Genomic DNA, 15253 nt, shown 5'->3' with positions numbered 1-15253 from the left:
CCAGGATAACAACTCCTGCAGGTGTTAGCAGCGCACACGAAACAAGGACGGACAGAAAAGAGAACGAAACACAGCGCTGACTTTCAACTGAGCTTCATTGGAAAAATAAGCGACTTCTATACAAAGAATTTTTTAACACGTGACTCAGAAGATGTCAACACGTCCTACTACATGTGCCATCCAAAATCACTGATACTCTAGATAAACCCTGATAAAAACGTGATTGAAAACGCTGAGTAATCCTAAGAAGACATGATAGGTGAATGAGATTAAACGGGTTAGATGTGCAACGCCCACCTTTTTTCTTAAGACACGTGCCGCTTAAAACCATCTTAATTGTGTTATGATCAACATCGGTGAAGAAACAACACTGGAACTTTCACTTTTTTAACAACGGGAGCCCATATACAGCTTCACCCTGCTTTTGAATTTTGGTATCAAATTTTTTTGACAGGGTTTTCCATTGTTGTTTCTTCACCGTTGTTGATCATAACACCCTTTAGATGGTTTTAAGAGGCACGTGTCTTAAGAAAAAAGGTGGGCGTTGCACAAATCTAACCCGTTTCATCTCATTGACCTCTCATGTCTTCTCAGGACTCCTCAGTGTTTTCAATCACGTTCTTAATCAGGGTTTATCTAGAGTATCAGTGATTTTGAATGGCACTTGTAGTAGGACGTTTTGATACCTTCTGGGTCACATGTTAAAAAATTCTTTGTATAGAAGTCGCTTATTTTTCCAATAAAGCCCAGTTGAAAGTCAGCGCTGTGTTTCGTTCCCTTTGCTGTCCGTCCTTGTTTCGTGTGCGCTGCTAACATCTACAGCATGAAAAGGAAATATCCCAAGAAAAGACGATAACAACACAATTGTCCCAACTACGCGCAGCTGCAGAGAACACTAGCCTGTGGTTACTGAGCAAGTGATGCTAGTGGCGCATTGGCTTCAGGGTCTGGTGTGCAGCCACAGTCGGTCATCGCAAACTTGGCGCGTCTGTGCTGAAGGCGGTGTCCGCTTGTGTGACCTAGATAGAAACGGGATTGCGGAAATGCGCCGGCCACGTGTAGAACTGGCCAATCAGCGTTGGCGTCGGTGGTTCAGTGGTAGAATACTCGCCTGCCACGCGGGTGGCCCGGGTTCGATTCCCGGCCGACGCATGTTTTACTTTTATTGTAATTGCAAAGCATTTTCTCTTTTGCGGAATTTTCGTGGCCACTGTCGTAAAAACAGTTTCGATCTGGTACTCTTCTTGGCGTTCTGGCGTAGATGCCTTTTCAACGAAAACCCATGTAGTACTTGCCGGAAAAGCGCAGCCCTTTTGCCTCATCCATCCATACTGTCGAGCACGGCAACATGTGCACTTCCTTCTGCGCACTTTACTCCCGTGACGTAGAGAAGGCTCCGACTCTTCCCTGTTGCGCAGCGTGGCCGGGCTGTGGCTCGTTGAGCTTTTTTTTTTTACTCACAGCTGAATGGTTATGTTGGTTGATGTGCTCGCTTGAATGGCGCATAAGCAGCTCTAAGCACTCCAAAAATTCACCGTTGTACTGACTGACTAGCAGTTTTTAAAGTGTTAGTTTACTGATGTCCTTTTCGTATTTTATAAATCCATCAACTCATGATGTGTTTAGAGTTGCATTCTCTCCTAACAGTGGAAAGGAAGGTGTTTGTCGTATAAATACCATGAAATGCGTTTTCCTTACCTTTTCGAATTTCCTGCTGAAAACTAAAACATGATTTATTGAGACCGCTTCAGTGCATAGTTCACGAAGGAGGTTTCCTTGTTTCTTGTGTTTGAAGCTATGTGTAAGATGCGCATATCCAATGCAAAATGCATAAGATTACTTCGAAAAGCGATCTGTGTAGAAACGACTTCGAGTCGCGGGGGATCGACTTTACTAGGCGAATGCTACGCGAAAAAAAAAGAGGAAAGGAACGAGTTTGTGGATTATTGGCGCAGAGAAAGTCACAAGCACACGGGGGCCGAGCGGCAAATGGATTTAACTCCAGAGGCTCCATGTATACGAAGCTGCTGCAGATGATGCGTGTTGATGGCAGCGGTGAAACAGCCGCTTAGTCGCCGCGGTAGACAGAACATGATCCTTTTCAGCGACCCCCATGCACAGGTTTGTGTCAGTGTCATACGTGCAGTTGATGAACATGCTTAACCGGCCAACTCCTCCAAGCGGGTCGTGATAGCGAGCAAATGATACCAATACATCAAACAGGCAGACAGGGCGTGGTTCCTCCCCATCTACAGTTGCGTGGAAGCTAGCGGAGCAATAAGCAAAACTCCTCTGCTCATCCAACAAAGCCACTGTTACATGCCGCCCCTGGTTTAATGACTTAGCTGATCCTCACCTTCGACGGACGTAACCCTTACTCAACAGTCAGTTTTGCATGCCAGGAATGCTGGAATTGGTGGGTTAAAACCGAATGTCGAAAAATCAGTTCCGCGTGCATTCATCAGTTTTGTTTTTTTTTTCGGCAGAAATTGAGAACTCCGAAACCTACATATGACGTTGATTGTCTATGTATAACCTTTTGCTTAAACACTACAGTGCAATACGTAACTTTACTGGGACTTATATAGCAATTTTATAGCATTATTCAAATGTGCGGTAATAACTGGTGTGCGATCACATGGTATAGCACATCGGAGTTTTTCCTTTTCATTTCCATCGAATGGCGGCCGCCACTGCCGGGATTTATTTCTGTGGCCTCAGGATCAGCAAAATAAAATATGCAGAGAGTTTTTCTTTTATGTTAGTGATTTAGAAGATCATATACCATTATTTATGCTCACAATAGGCTCATGGAAGTTCAGTGCTCATACTTTTATGTTCTTCCATTATTTTATGAAGACCTCAGATTCTGTTATTAAATAATGGGCTGTTAGCAAAAATACTGTTTTTCCAGTGTTTTATTCTTGTGGGTGGGATAGGGACGGCGCCTTTTCTAAACTTTTAGTTTATAAAACAACATTTCCTCCATAGTGAAGATTGAGGCGATGTGGCCTACTGTAGGTCCTTGTGCATATGAGCTCGTTATGTCGTTTGTGAACTATGTAATTTAACCTTGAGGTAATGGACAAAGAAAGAGCATTAAAGGTTCCCTTAAAGTGTGCAACAACCAAACGCCGACGTTCAGCGAAAAACATACTCTGTAGCTGCGGCGAACGAACATCAGCTCGTATAGGCCTGGGTCAGTTCAACGGTGCCATTGTTGTGTGGCCGTTGAGAGTTCCAACAAAACATGCGCGTTGCTCCCATTACACGCAGCTGCACAGAACAATACTCTGCGGTTCATATATCAAGCCATGCTAGTGGCGCGTTGGCCTACGGGTCCCCTTTCCTATCACAGCTGCCCCTCGACAAAGTGACGCGTCTCCGCTGAAGGCGTTCGCCGCCCGTGTGACCTAGATACGGACTGGATTGCGCAAATGCAGTGGCCGCGTGTAGAAATGGCGGACTGCACAGGAGCGTCGGCGTCGGTGGTTCAGTGGTAGAATACTCGCCTGCCACGCGGGTGGCCCGGGTTCGATTCCCGGCCGACGCAGTTCGTTTTTCTGAAAAAGCCCAAGATTTTCTTTTTTGAGGAATTTTTGCAGCCTGTGTAATAGCAGTATGGTTTTGATCTAGTACTCTTCTTCGGGCTCTTGATTAGACGCCGTTTCAACGAAAGCTCTTGAACATGTCTGGAAAGCGTAGCCCGACACCAGCAGACTTTTGCCTCGATATGATCGAGCACAGCAACAAGAAGTGCATGTCGTTCAGTGCGCTTTGCATCTGTGGCATTGTGACGTCTCTGATTCTTTATTATCTTGCTGGTTGACTGCGCCATGACTCGTTGCAGTTGTTTCCTCGCGGTTGATTGGTTCGTTCGTTAGTTTGCTCAGTTTAATTGCGCATAAGAATCTAAAAGGGCTCGAAAAATCTAACTGTTGCGTTTACTGAGAAAGTTTTTAAGGTGTTACAGTTTAGTGATTACATTTCCTCATTTTATAAGTCCACCAGCTGATGATGTGTTTGTTGTTATATTCTCTCATAAAAGTACGTTAGAGTTGAAGGGAACCTGGTTGTCATAAAATACAGCGAAATGATATTTTCTGAGCTTTTCGAGTGTTATGCAGGGAAATAGAACATTACTGAGACCGCTCCAGCACTTTTTTCACAAAGGAGATTTCCTGGTTTCATGAGTACGAAGCTGTGTGCAAAGTGCTTATTTACAAAGCGAAAACGACATAAGATGACTTCAATAAACCGTTCTTTGTGCTGGAACAGCTTCGATTCGACGAGGATCGGCTTTAACAGATGAATGCTACGCACAAAAACAAAAGCACGAGGTTGTGCATTACTGGCGCAGAGAAAAGCAGAACACTAACGGCAGGCGGTCAGTGCATTTATCTTCAGAGGCTATAAAATACAAGAAGTTCTTGCAGGTGATCAAAAAACATAAAAATAAAATGGCCATCTCGGAGTTCAGGATTCAATTTAAAGCAAGATAATTATTTTTGCTCATCAAGCGATGAATCAATTGAGGCAGGGCTTCACTGACACAAAAATATCACAAACAGAATGAAAGGACAGGTGGCCGACGCGATGGCTGAATGGTTATGGAGCTCGGCTGCTGACCCGAAAGACGCGGGTGCGATCCCGGCCCCGGCGGTAGAATTTCAATGGAGGAGAAATTTTAGAGGACCGTGTTTTGTGGGATGTCAGTGCACGTTAAAGAACCCCAGGTGGTTGAAATTTGCAGACCCCAGGGCGTTCTTCATAGCCTGATTCTCTTTGGGATGTTAAACCCCACAAACCGAAAAGGGAGGTATCACCATTCTCTTAACCTCCTGGACCATAAGGGGTTTGTAAGCCATTCAGAGGTCGTGACATGCGCCTTTACGCGTAGGTGACGTTAGGCATATCGTTCAAGAAGACGGGAGATGAACCTGTGAAACAACGCACTAAATTTCGTTACAAGATGCAAGAAAGCTTAAAACATTTGAATTGAAAGAAGAGGCCACGTCGTCCTGTCCGAGAGTACATCAGTTAGATCGGCGCTCTTGTTTCGCGGTCATTGAAACTTTCAACCGAACTATACTCGATTTCCTCCCACGTCGCGCCGCTGCACTGCACAATACCCTGCACTTCTCGTGTCATGCATAGTCTACGAGTGCTCTAATGTAGTGCAATGGCACATCGCATAGTGTGCCTGTCTTGACAACACAAGTCACTGGCCGACAGAGACGCGTGTCTCCACGCAACAACCTCTCAATACTCCGGGCCGGGCTCTCCCTGTTGCGATGAGGTACCTACATAGCGAGGAAATTGCGCAAGAACCCTCGCACATAGATAATGCGCTTAGCTAACTGAGCTATAGGCGTCGGTGGTTCAGCTTCAGTTGTGAGAAATCCCTGATCGTCATGGGCGACTTCAATTGCGTCCTCGGAGGCTGTGACAAAACCAGTGCACGGGCGTTTAGGGACAGAAGCACTGAGGTACTCTCAGAAATTATAGACACGTGCAACCTCGATGATGTAGCGGAATGTTTAGAAGGCACGCGTTGTGTGAGGTTCACACATTTTCAGCGGTCAAGCCATGCGCGGCTAGATCGCATTTATGTGTCGCAGGACGTTATTACAAAATGCAGTAGCTACAGTGTAGTACCGCTATCATATTCTGATCATTGTTTAGTGCAGTGTGGGATAAGGACAAAGAAACGAGGAAATCAGTTTTCTTGGGAGATGTGGAAATTAAATAATAAGCTAATTACAGACGACATCTTTCGCAGGAAAGTAAACGATGAAATGAGCAAATTAAAGCCGAGCGGGGAACTGAAAGTATGGCAGCAGTGGGAACTGTGCAAACAACAAATAAAGATAGCATAAATCGAAAGGTCAAGCTGTATACAACATGAGGAGAGGCGTGAGGAGGATAATTTAAGATCCTTACTGGCTAAACTTGTCGAAAAAGAAAGCGAACAGCCAGGCATATGGATGGACGACATTAGAAAAATAAAACACAAAATTGAACTCTTCGAGGAAGAACGGTATCGCGGTGCACTTGTGCGGGCTAGGATGCAAGATTTAGCTGTTGGGGACACACCTTCAAAACGAGCTCTAGGAATCGAAAAAACGCACGCTCAGCGAAACCACATTGAAAAGATTGATTGGGGCGGGGCGTTATCTGGGGACAGCGGGCATATCCAGCAGGCATTTCTTGAATATTATCAGGGGTTGTTTGCGAAGCAAGAAGAGGATGTGTGCGCATTCAAGGAAAAGTTTCTTAGTGCTTTACCGCGATTAGATGACGAACAGAAAGAAAGGCTGGAGCTGTCGATAACTGCGTCAGAGGTCGAGCACGCGATAGAAAATTTTAACCTGGGAAGATCTCCTGGACCTGATGGGTTAAGCGCGGCTTTTTACAAAGCATACAAACACGAAATAGTGCCAGTACTGACAGCAGTGTATAATGAAGCCTACAAAGTAAATGAATTGCCCCCGTCTTATGGTAAATCCCATACAGTGCTTATCCCTAAATCCGATGAAGCAGAAAAGTTAAAGCAGGTCACAGCATATCGTCCTATCGCCCTCACAAACGTAGATTATAAAGTTTTCATGAAGATTTTAGCCCGTAGACTACAGTCAGTAATTCAAGATATAGTCGATCCCCACCAGACGTGTGGGATTAAGGGACGCTCTATTGTTTCCAATATTCATAGAGCGAGGTGTGTGCTGGAATGTTGTGATAACACAAATAGCTGTGTAGCCATCCTTCAGCTAGATCTTGAGAAGGCATTTGATTGTGTTTCGCACGATATCTTGTTCTGCATACTCGACCATGTGAATGTAGGGTCCATTATTTGCGAGGGAGTGGCCTTGGCGTACCGGAGCTGCACGACAAGATTAATTGTAATTAAGAATTTGGGGGCCCCCATTAGCCTGCAGCGTTCGGTGCGCCAGGGTTGTCCCCTCAGCCCTCTTCTATTCTGCGTTTACATTCAAGCGTTGTGTTGGAATACCATGTAAAGTTAAAAAATTCGTGGCTTCCAGCTACAGGCGGCAGAAGTTACGCTGCTGGCTTATGCGGATGATGTCGCGGTGTTCACAGTGAACCGGGAAGGTGGAACCGAGGCCGCGGCATACGCAAAAGAATTCACCAAGGTCACCGGTAGTAAATTGAATTGGCACGGAGAATGGCCAACGATGCCCGGCAATTTTGCAAACATATCTGGGTGACGACGCCAGTAAAGTACTTAGGCGTCCCACTGGACGGTTATCGCGATAGCGATTCGTACTGGGAAGCAAAGACGCAGGCCACGCGTGAAAAGGCGGAGAGGTGGAAATGGCGACATCTTTGAATTTTCGCAACGGCCACAGTGTGCAATCTCTTTTTTATGTCTAGGCTCTGGTACGTGATGCAAGTGTTGCATTGTGCAAGGATGAAGTACAGAGACTGCACCAGATCTTTGCCGTTTTTGTGTGGGCTGCGGACTGGGAACGCTGCAGCCGGACCAATTTGTTTAGGCGGGTGAAGGACGGTGGCCTGAGTCTGGGACACTTATTTCTGCGGCAGATTGTAAGCAGATTTTGTTTTGTGCGCGATGTAAGCGATCCGTTTTTAGCGCACTGTGTGCCAATTAAGGCTCGGAAATGCACTGCCGGACTTTGTTGTCTCAACGGAAAGTTTCTTGGGACGTATTTTTTTTTACTTTAGAGAGGTTGTCGCGAGTGTTCGATTCCTGTCTGTTCGATTTTCGTATGAATATTTATCTTCTGTTAGCAGGAAGAAGTTGTATAAAGATTTGTGCGATGTAGTTCTTCCACAACCTATGTACAGGGCCTTATACAATGGAGGCCGGGGACGCGACGTACTTAAACGTGTTAAGGCGATGCAGGTGCCGCCAAGTGCAAAAAGTTTTTTTCTTTAAATTACATACCGGAACACTACCAGTAAAGGAATTCTTGGAAATGAAGCATTTATTTCTACCTTGAGGATCACATTGTTTAATTTGTAAACAACCAGAAAAAATAGACGATGTTTTTTTGCACTGTTGGGATGGGGTATACTTTTGGGACATCTTACAAAGGACTTTAAAAAAGGAATTTCCGCTCGACTCTCATGGTATTCGGTACTTGCCTGTAGAGAGTGAGGATGGGACACCATTCGACCTTATTATGCTAATGGGCCTCCATTGTATTTGGCGCTCCAGAATGGCAGGATATCATCGCGATCCTGATGCACGGCCAGCACGGATCTATTTTCGGGAGTGCATGCATAAGTATATTGAAGTTCAGAAACTTGCTCCTGAAGCTCCCGAGTGGCTCGAAAGAGTCGAGCCTTTGGTGACGCTTAAGGAGTTTTAACGTGACGAAGCCACGCACCGCCAGGCGGATAGTGTTGTTAATTATTGCTTATTGTGCTCTAAGTGTATTTGTGTACGGTGGTTCTAGCCGAAGTCAGGCAATAAAGAAAAAAAAAGCGTCGGTGGTTCAGTGGTACAATACTCGCCTGCCACGCGGGTGGCCCGGGTTCGATTCCCGGCCGACGCATGTTTTACTTTTGCGGCTTATGCAACGAGCTACTCTCTAAATAGATGGGCAGTATGCTTGCGGAACATCTGCGTCGGTGGTTCAGTGCCATTCTACTTCCAGACGCGATAGCGGACGGTCGCAGAATCATGGGCTCCCACGGAGCGGCGATAGCGGCCCAGCGACGCAGATAAGGATTACGAGATCGTTCTGCCTACCCTGCCCACCGGACGTGTTGTTATGAAGACGGTTTTTCTGCACGGGGACGTGCGTGTGAGACCCTACAGGGTCGAAGACTTCAGAGACGCCCTCGGCAACGTTGGTGCGCTCCCCGACGTCGTGGCGTTGGGGGCGTACCGGATAAACCACGTGTGGGCGGTGACCTTCAGCAGCGCTGACGCCGTAAAGAAACTGGCCGCCATGAAGGAGGTGAAAGTGAAGGGACGCCGCTGTATCGTTTTTGACCCAGAGGACCACCAGGTCAAGCTGCGACTGCACTGGATGCCACACGGCGTCGCCGGCGAGGACATCCGTACGGCATTCGCGGCGTTCGGCAACGTGACCGAAGTCACCCGGGAGCGTTGGCGCGTCGCCGGTATGAAGGAGAAGGGGTCCACCACGAGGACCGTGCTCCTCAAACTGAAGCCAGGCGTGAACGTGGACGACCTGCCCCACCAGGTACGAGTCGCTGGCGAGCTGGCTGTCGTGGTGGTGCCCGGGCGGCCGATGCAGTGCCTGCGCTGCAGCGGCACGTGGCACGTGCGCCGTGATTGCAAGTTGCCCAGGTGCTCGAAGTGCCGTCGCTATGGACACTCCGAGGCTGACTGCGTGCGCACCTACGCGTCGGCTACCGGGCGTGTAGCGACTCCGCAGAGCTCATGGATGTCGTCGAGGCGGAGGAAGCAGCCAGCGGCATCGACGACACGGGCAAAACGGCGGGGGTTGAACCCGCTGTTTCGTGCAGCAACACCAACGCGGCTGGCGCACTTGAGAGCGGGTCGCTAACTACTGACCCATCTTCGACGCCTGTGGAGACGCCCGAAGTTGGAGCGAGCCCGCCAGAGCACGTGGACGCGGAAACAAAGGCGGCCAGCGAGAACCGCAACGAGAAGGCCGACGCGCGCATGACCACAGGCGTCACTACCCCTGCTAAGCGTCCGCACGCCGAGACCAAGGCCGACGGGGAAAAGGCAGCGGAGCCCAGCGTCGAGGAACCGCCGGCAAAGACGCCGCAAGCACGACGGCCCAGTCTGCGGCCGCGCCCAAAGGTCCCGGCCGACAAGCGTTGCGGCGACAAGGCGCCTCCTGACCAGGAGCACGTGCTCGCGCCGGATGACACCGGCGGCGACGGCATCGTCTAGCGAAAATCTAGGTGCGGGAGGTAAGCACCATGCTTTCGGTCTCTACTCCCTAAGTTACTATGGCTTCTGCAACTCCGTTCAAAGTCGCCACACTAAACGTCAGAGGCCTGGCAGATAAAAGAAAACAAACGCAGCTGTACCGACTTATTACGGAGCAAGATATTGATATATTGGCAGTGCAGGAGACTAAAGTCGAAGGTGAGGAAGAGACCGGGAGCATGGTGCGAAGTTTCACGTCTCGATATTTTGCCGTCGTTAGCCGCGCTGTGGGCACATCGGCGGGTTGTGTTCTTTTTGTTAAGAAGTTGCCTGGGCTAGAGGTGCACGATCGTCATTCATGCATGACGGGGCGATTCGTGTCGATCGATTTTCCACTGTGCAACATTGACTGGCGCATTGTTTGCGTGTACACACCTAATGCAGTTGATGGCCGAGCTGCGTTTTTTGAAAATATCGAAGAACGGCTTTGTACAGGCAGACATCTGATTGTCATGGGCGATTACAACTGTGTCCTTAGTGCGCGCGACAAGACAAGCGCCCGAGGTTTCCGAGATAAAAGCACTGAAGTGTTGTTACGAATGATTCTGAACTGCAACCTCGAGGATGTGGCAGAGTGTCTTGAAGGCGCGCGTGCCATACGGTACACACGATTCGAGGGCACAAGTCTCGCTCATAAATAGTCCAGGTGAGCCCTTGTTCATCACCAGACCCTTGGACGACCTGGTTGATCCCTGGTAGGAACCTCGGGTATGGGAGGCAGCTGAACCTGAGGGAAGGGGAGGAGAACACCCGCGGTTCTCATGTGGCCCAGGTTGGCTGCCGTTGGGATGGGGGTCATGCCCGGACTTGCGCAATCTTCGCTGCAGAACGCCAGATGCGATCTCCTCAGGCATGGTACCTCCTCCTGATATTTCATTTTAGCGGTGGTCCGGCTGCACGGTTCCTTTGCGTAAGCCGTGCGGAAGCTTTTCTATGGTACAAAGTTTGCCGCCACCTATCACCCAGCGCCCTTGTGCGTGTCTAAAAGCAGTACTTTCTTTTTTTGTGATTCAGAAAGGACAGCTAGACAAAACTGTATTTGTATCTTGCTCGGGAGCCGGTAAAATAGGTGCTATGAGATGACCACGTATTTTTAAAGCTTTGTGTATTTTTCTATGGTCTGCAACATATTTTCAAGCAGTTAACTTTTCATGCCTGCAGAAAATTTTAAATGAGGTATACTTCGAACGTTTTGAGCTATATCAAGTTAAATAGCCGCCGCTAAATGCAGATTCTTACTTCCTAATACACTTTCACACTTGCAACGTTGAATACCAGGTTCAAGTTCCGGCCGTTCTCATGTTGACTCAGTGTTACCAGCAATTGCATACACTCTACACAGTGCTTTGATTCTGTAAGGCTCGCGACTAGGCCCACTTACTGCTTGTCTCTTCGTCATCTTCGTCAGTTTTCTGCGGAAGAGTTGTTCCTCTTTTAACTTAAATATTGTGCAGGTAAAAAGGATAAAATTGGTCATTAGATTACCACGCGAAACTGAACAATAAAGTGACATGTAGTGAATGGCTGGAAGCGCATGCTCCCACTCACGCTGACGAATTTCTTGAGAGAGAAAGATACGCAAAGGTTTCGGATTAGACCGTGAATTATTGATGCGTCACCACGAGAAGCGTCTTGGCAAGAGGAAAAGGCGACCGCCGTCTGCTAGTAGCCAGTGGCCGGTGGACACCGGCCCACCGGGCTACGAACGAACTTAGTGTTGTGCCTCAGTTACATTACCTTACTACATTACCTTACTTAGTAAACTACCTTAGCATACTAGTGTACTTACAAGTATCTGGACGAACTTAGTATACTACCTCGGATATGACGAAGCTCACTTTGCCACCATGGATATAACGGTCCTTCGTCCGTTAACCTCCGACATAACTATCTTTGGTCTGTTAACCTCTGATATAACGAATCTTGGGATGCTTCCTCGGATATAACGAATATTCCTGTTTTAACCTCGGACCCAACGAACTTTCGTCTGTATCTTTGTTTTTATTTATTTCCGTTGCGCATCATACATGACGAACGTTTATTCACGCTGTTCCCGCTACTCAGGAGCTGATGAAAGGTGTTCCCTGGTCAAAATATCAAACAATGCATCCTCTAGGAAATTCTTACCCGTTGAGGCTTACATTTCTGAACATCCATTCGCTCACTCGCACCTTGTGTTTTTCAGACATGATAATGTCCTTGCATCATTATCTCGTCGTATTTTGTTTTTGTTCTCTTTCGTTAAGGGAGAGTCAGAAAAGGGGGTCCTTGTTCTGCACTTTATTTCTTTTCTTCCCATGTGTTCGTGGACTTCATGATCTTTGAGCTGCAGAATTTCCCTAGTGACTTTGACATATCACCAGCTCACCTCGCGATATGGGGCTTCCAGGTAACGTCAGCTAACGGGGGAGCATCCAAAATTGCGCGGACATTTTGGCAACTAAAGTGTTGAGAGATGAAAGCCGAGGACACTATGCCGTGACGACTTCCGGTGGTTGTGATGTTACACCGTTCCCGTGGCTATATCGATACCCAAATTGCACATCTTGTGTTAGTTACACTTAATTACACATTATTACCGCTAATTTGACATAAATCTAACGTTTTTAAGACCCTTCTGTGAGAATTTTCACTATGCCGTGACGACTTCAGGTGGATGTGACTTCACGCCATTCCAGTGGCTATATCGACGTCCGTGCTATTTCGACGCAATTATGACATTTTTGCCTATAATTAATTAACTAATTACTGTACAGTCATCGGACTTGTCTTCGAGGCTCATTTTTTCCTCCTTTATCTGAAGTAACCATTCGTTTTTTTTATTGTTCCTAGTTCCCGAGGTAAACGCATATGACACGCTTTGTTAACGGACGACAGTATGAGCCATTAAAGGCTCACCTTAATACTCTTCTGGACCGCTGGTTTGCCAAACATCGCCGGCGCACGTACGAGAACAAGATCCAAACTTTTTCAAGGAAGTAAAGTTCATCCCTGTGATCGCACTCCGACGTCTTTGTGAGCTCCAGAGAGCATTCTTGAAAAGCTTCATGTAAAACGAACGCAAAATATTGCAGTCAATAAAGACTAGACCCAAAGTTATTTTTTCTTTCCCGCATACACCAAAGGAATACTGTAGGTTTGTTTTCACTCTCATTTTATCCCTACATATGATGCTCTACCTTAGTTCTTAAGTGGTTGAACTCCGTTTCAGACTTAGCGTTCAAAGCTGTGAAAATTAATGAAATAGCTAAACCGTAAATGCATATAATGCCGCAGCGTATCACTTCTAACAACATATGCATTTACCACTCTTTGGTCGGTAATATGCTCGATCAGAGCCTCTCACCTCACGCTAAATTGTTTGTAATTACTCATAGAATACAACGTAATAAGCTGGTCTGCGCAAACAAAGCATATAGCGTTATGTGTATTTTTGTTGTGCAATGTCATGAGCCAAAGACAGGCAATAAAGAAAAAAAAAATGCGTCGGTGGTTCAGTGGTAGAATACTCGCCTGCCACGCGGGTGGCCCGGGTTCGATTCCCGGCCGACGCAGTTCGTTTTTCTGAAAAAGCCCAAGATTTTCTTTTTTGAGGAATTTTTGCAGCCTGTGTAATATCAGTATGGTTTTGATCTAGTACTCTTCTTCGTGCTCTTGATTAGACGCCGTTTCAACGAAAGCTCGTGAACATGTCTGGAAAGCGTAGCCCGACACCAGCAGACTTTTGCCTCGTTATGATCGAGCACAGCAACAAGAAGTGCATGTCGTTCAGTGCGCTTTGGATCTGTGGCATTGTGACGTCTCTGATTCTTTATTATCTTGCTGGTTGGCTGCGCCATGACTCGTTGCACTTGTTTCCTCGCGGTTGATTGGTTCGTTCGTTAGTTTGCTCAGTTTAATTGCGCATAAGAATCTAAAAGGGCTCGAAAAATCTAACTGTTGCGTTTACTGAGAAAGTTTTTAAGGTGTTACAGTTTAGTGATTACATTTCCTCATTTTATAAGTCCACCAGCTGATGATGTGTTTGTTGTTATATTCTCTCATAAAAGTACGTTAGAGTTGAAGGGAACCTGGTTGTCATAAAATACAGCGAAATGATTTTTTCTGAGCTTTTCGAGTGTTATGCAGGGAAATAGAACATTACTGGGACCGCTTCACCACTTTTTTCACAAAGGAGATTTCCTGGTTTCATGAGTACGAAGCTGTGTGCAAAGTGCTTATTTACAAAGCGAAAACGACATAAGATGACTTCAATAAACCGTTCTTTGTGCTGGAACAGCTTCGATTCGACGAGGATCGGCTTTAACAGATGAATGCTACGCACAAAAACAAAAGCACGAGGTTGTGCATTACTGGCGCAGAGAAAAGCAGAACACTAACGGCAGGCGGTCAGTGGATTTATCTTCAGAGGCTATAAAATACAAGAAGTTCTTGCAGATGATCAAAAAACATAAAAATAAAATGGGCATCTCGGAGTTCGGATTCCATTTAAAGCAAGATAATTATTTTTGCTCATCAAGCGATGAATTAATTGAGGCAGGGCTTCACTGACACAAAAATATCACAAACAGAATGAAAGGACAGGTGGCCGACGCGATGGCTGAATGGTTATGGAGCTCGGCTGCTGACCCGAAAGACGCGGGTTCGATCCCGGCCCCGGCGGTAGAATTTCAATGGAGGAGAAATTTTAGAGGACCGTGTTTTGTGGGATGTCAGTGGACGTTAAAGAACCCCAGGTGGTTGAAATTTGCAGACCCTTCACTACCCAGTCAACCACGGATATCCGTGGTAGGTCCGAGTAAGGTCCGAATCTCCAGTGCCAGGCTGGGATGTACGTACGGCATGCCTACATATGTCCATATTCGGATATACGCATCGGAGATTCTGTGTATGTCCGAGGGACGTTCGTTATCGAATGGCTGGCGGACATCCGCCGGCGGATGTCCGAGGAGTATCCGTAAACATCCCTCTTGGGATGTGAGCTTAGATGGCTTATATATTTTGTTTTCCCTCAGACAAACATTTTAAAACAAATTCTATTTTGCAAATGACAAAATTCACACAATCACATTTCTACCACCAACTATTTTAATATTCAGATTGATTAAGATCACTCAACTATGGTATTGATGTAAAAGAACGAGAATTAAACTAATTGCTTGGCGTTCTGGCGCCAGTGCTCATAATTAACGCCCTTTTATCCTTCAGCACTCCTTCGAGGTAACCCAGGCATGTAGCCATGCATGCTACCCGAATAAACTCCTACCAGGGGCCGCGGCAGAGCGGTAAGCCTAAAAGTCAATCCAATCCAATCCATCAGCCAATATTTGC

General features: G+C 46.8%; 3 non-coding genes across 3 annotated transcripts; all 3 read left to right on the top strand.

Moving 5' to 3' along the window:
• The first annotated feature begins 1081 nt into the window (after window positions 1-1081).
• TRNAG-GCC (transfer RNA glycine (anticodon GCC)) lies at window positions 1082-1152 on the top strand. Its single transcript has one exon. It is a non-coding gene; the product is annotated as a tRNA-Gly (tRNA).
• A 2330-nt stretch (window positions 1153-3482) lies between these two features.
• Window positions 3483-3553, top strand: TRNAG-GCC (transfer RNA glycine (anticodon GCC)). Its single transcript has one exon. It is a non-coding gene; the product is annotated as a tRNA-Gly (tRNA).
• Window positions 3554-13405: 9852 nt separating this feature from the next.
• On the top strand, window positions 13406-13476 carry TRNAG-GCC (transfer RNA glycine (anticodon GCC)). Its single transcript has one exon. It is a non-coding gene; the product is annotated as a tRNA-Gly (tRNA).
• The last annotated feature ends 1777 nt before the right edge of the window (window positions 13477-15253 follow it).

Source organism: Amblyomma mixtum, chromosome 1 (genome assembly GCF_055824585.1).
Source record: "Amblyomma mixtum isolate Tamu chromosome 1, ASM5582458v1, whole genome shotgun sequence".
Taxonomy (NCBI): domain Eukaryota; kingdom Metazoa; phylum Arthropoda; class Arachnida; order Ixodida; family Ixodidae; genus Amblyomma; species Amblyomma mixtum.
Note: the sequence above shows the minus strand (reverse complement) of the source record. Positions and strands in the feature narration are given on the sequence as shown.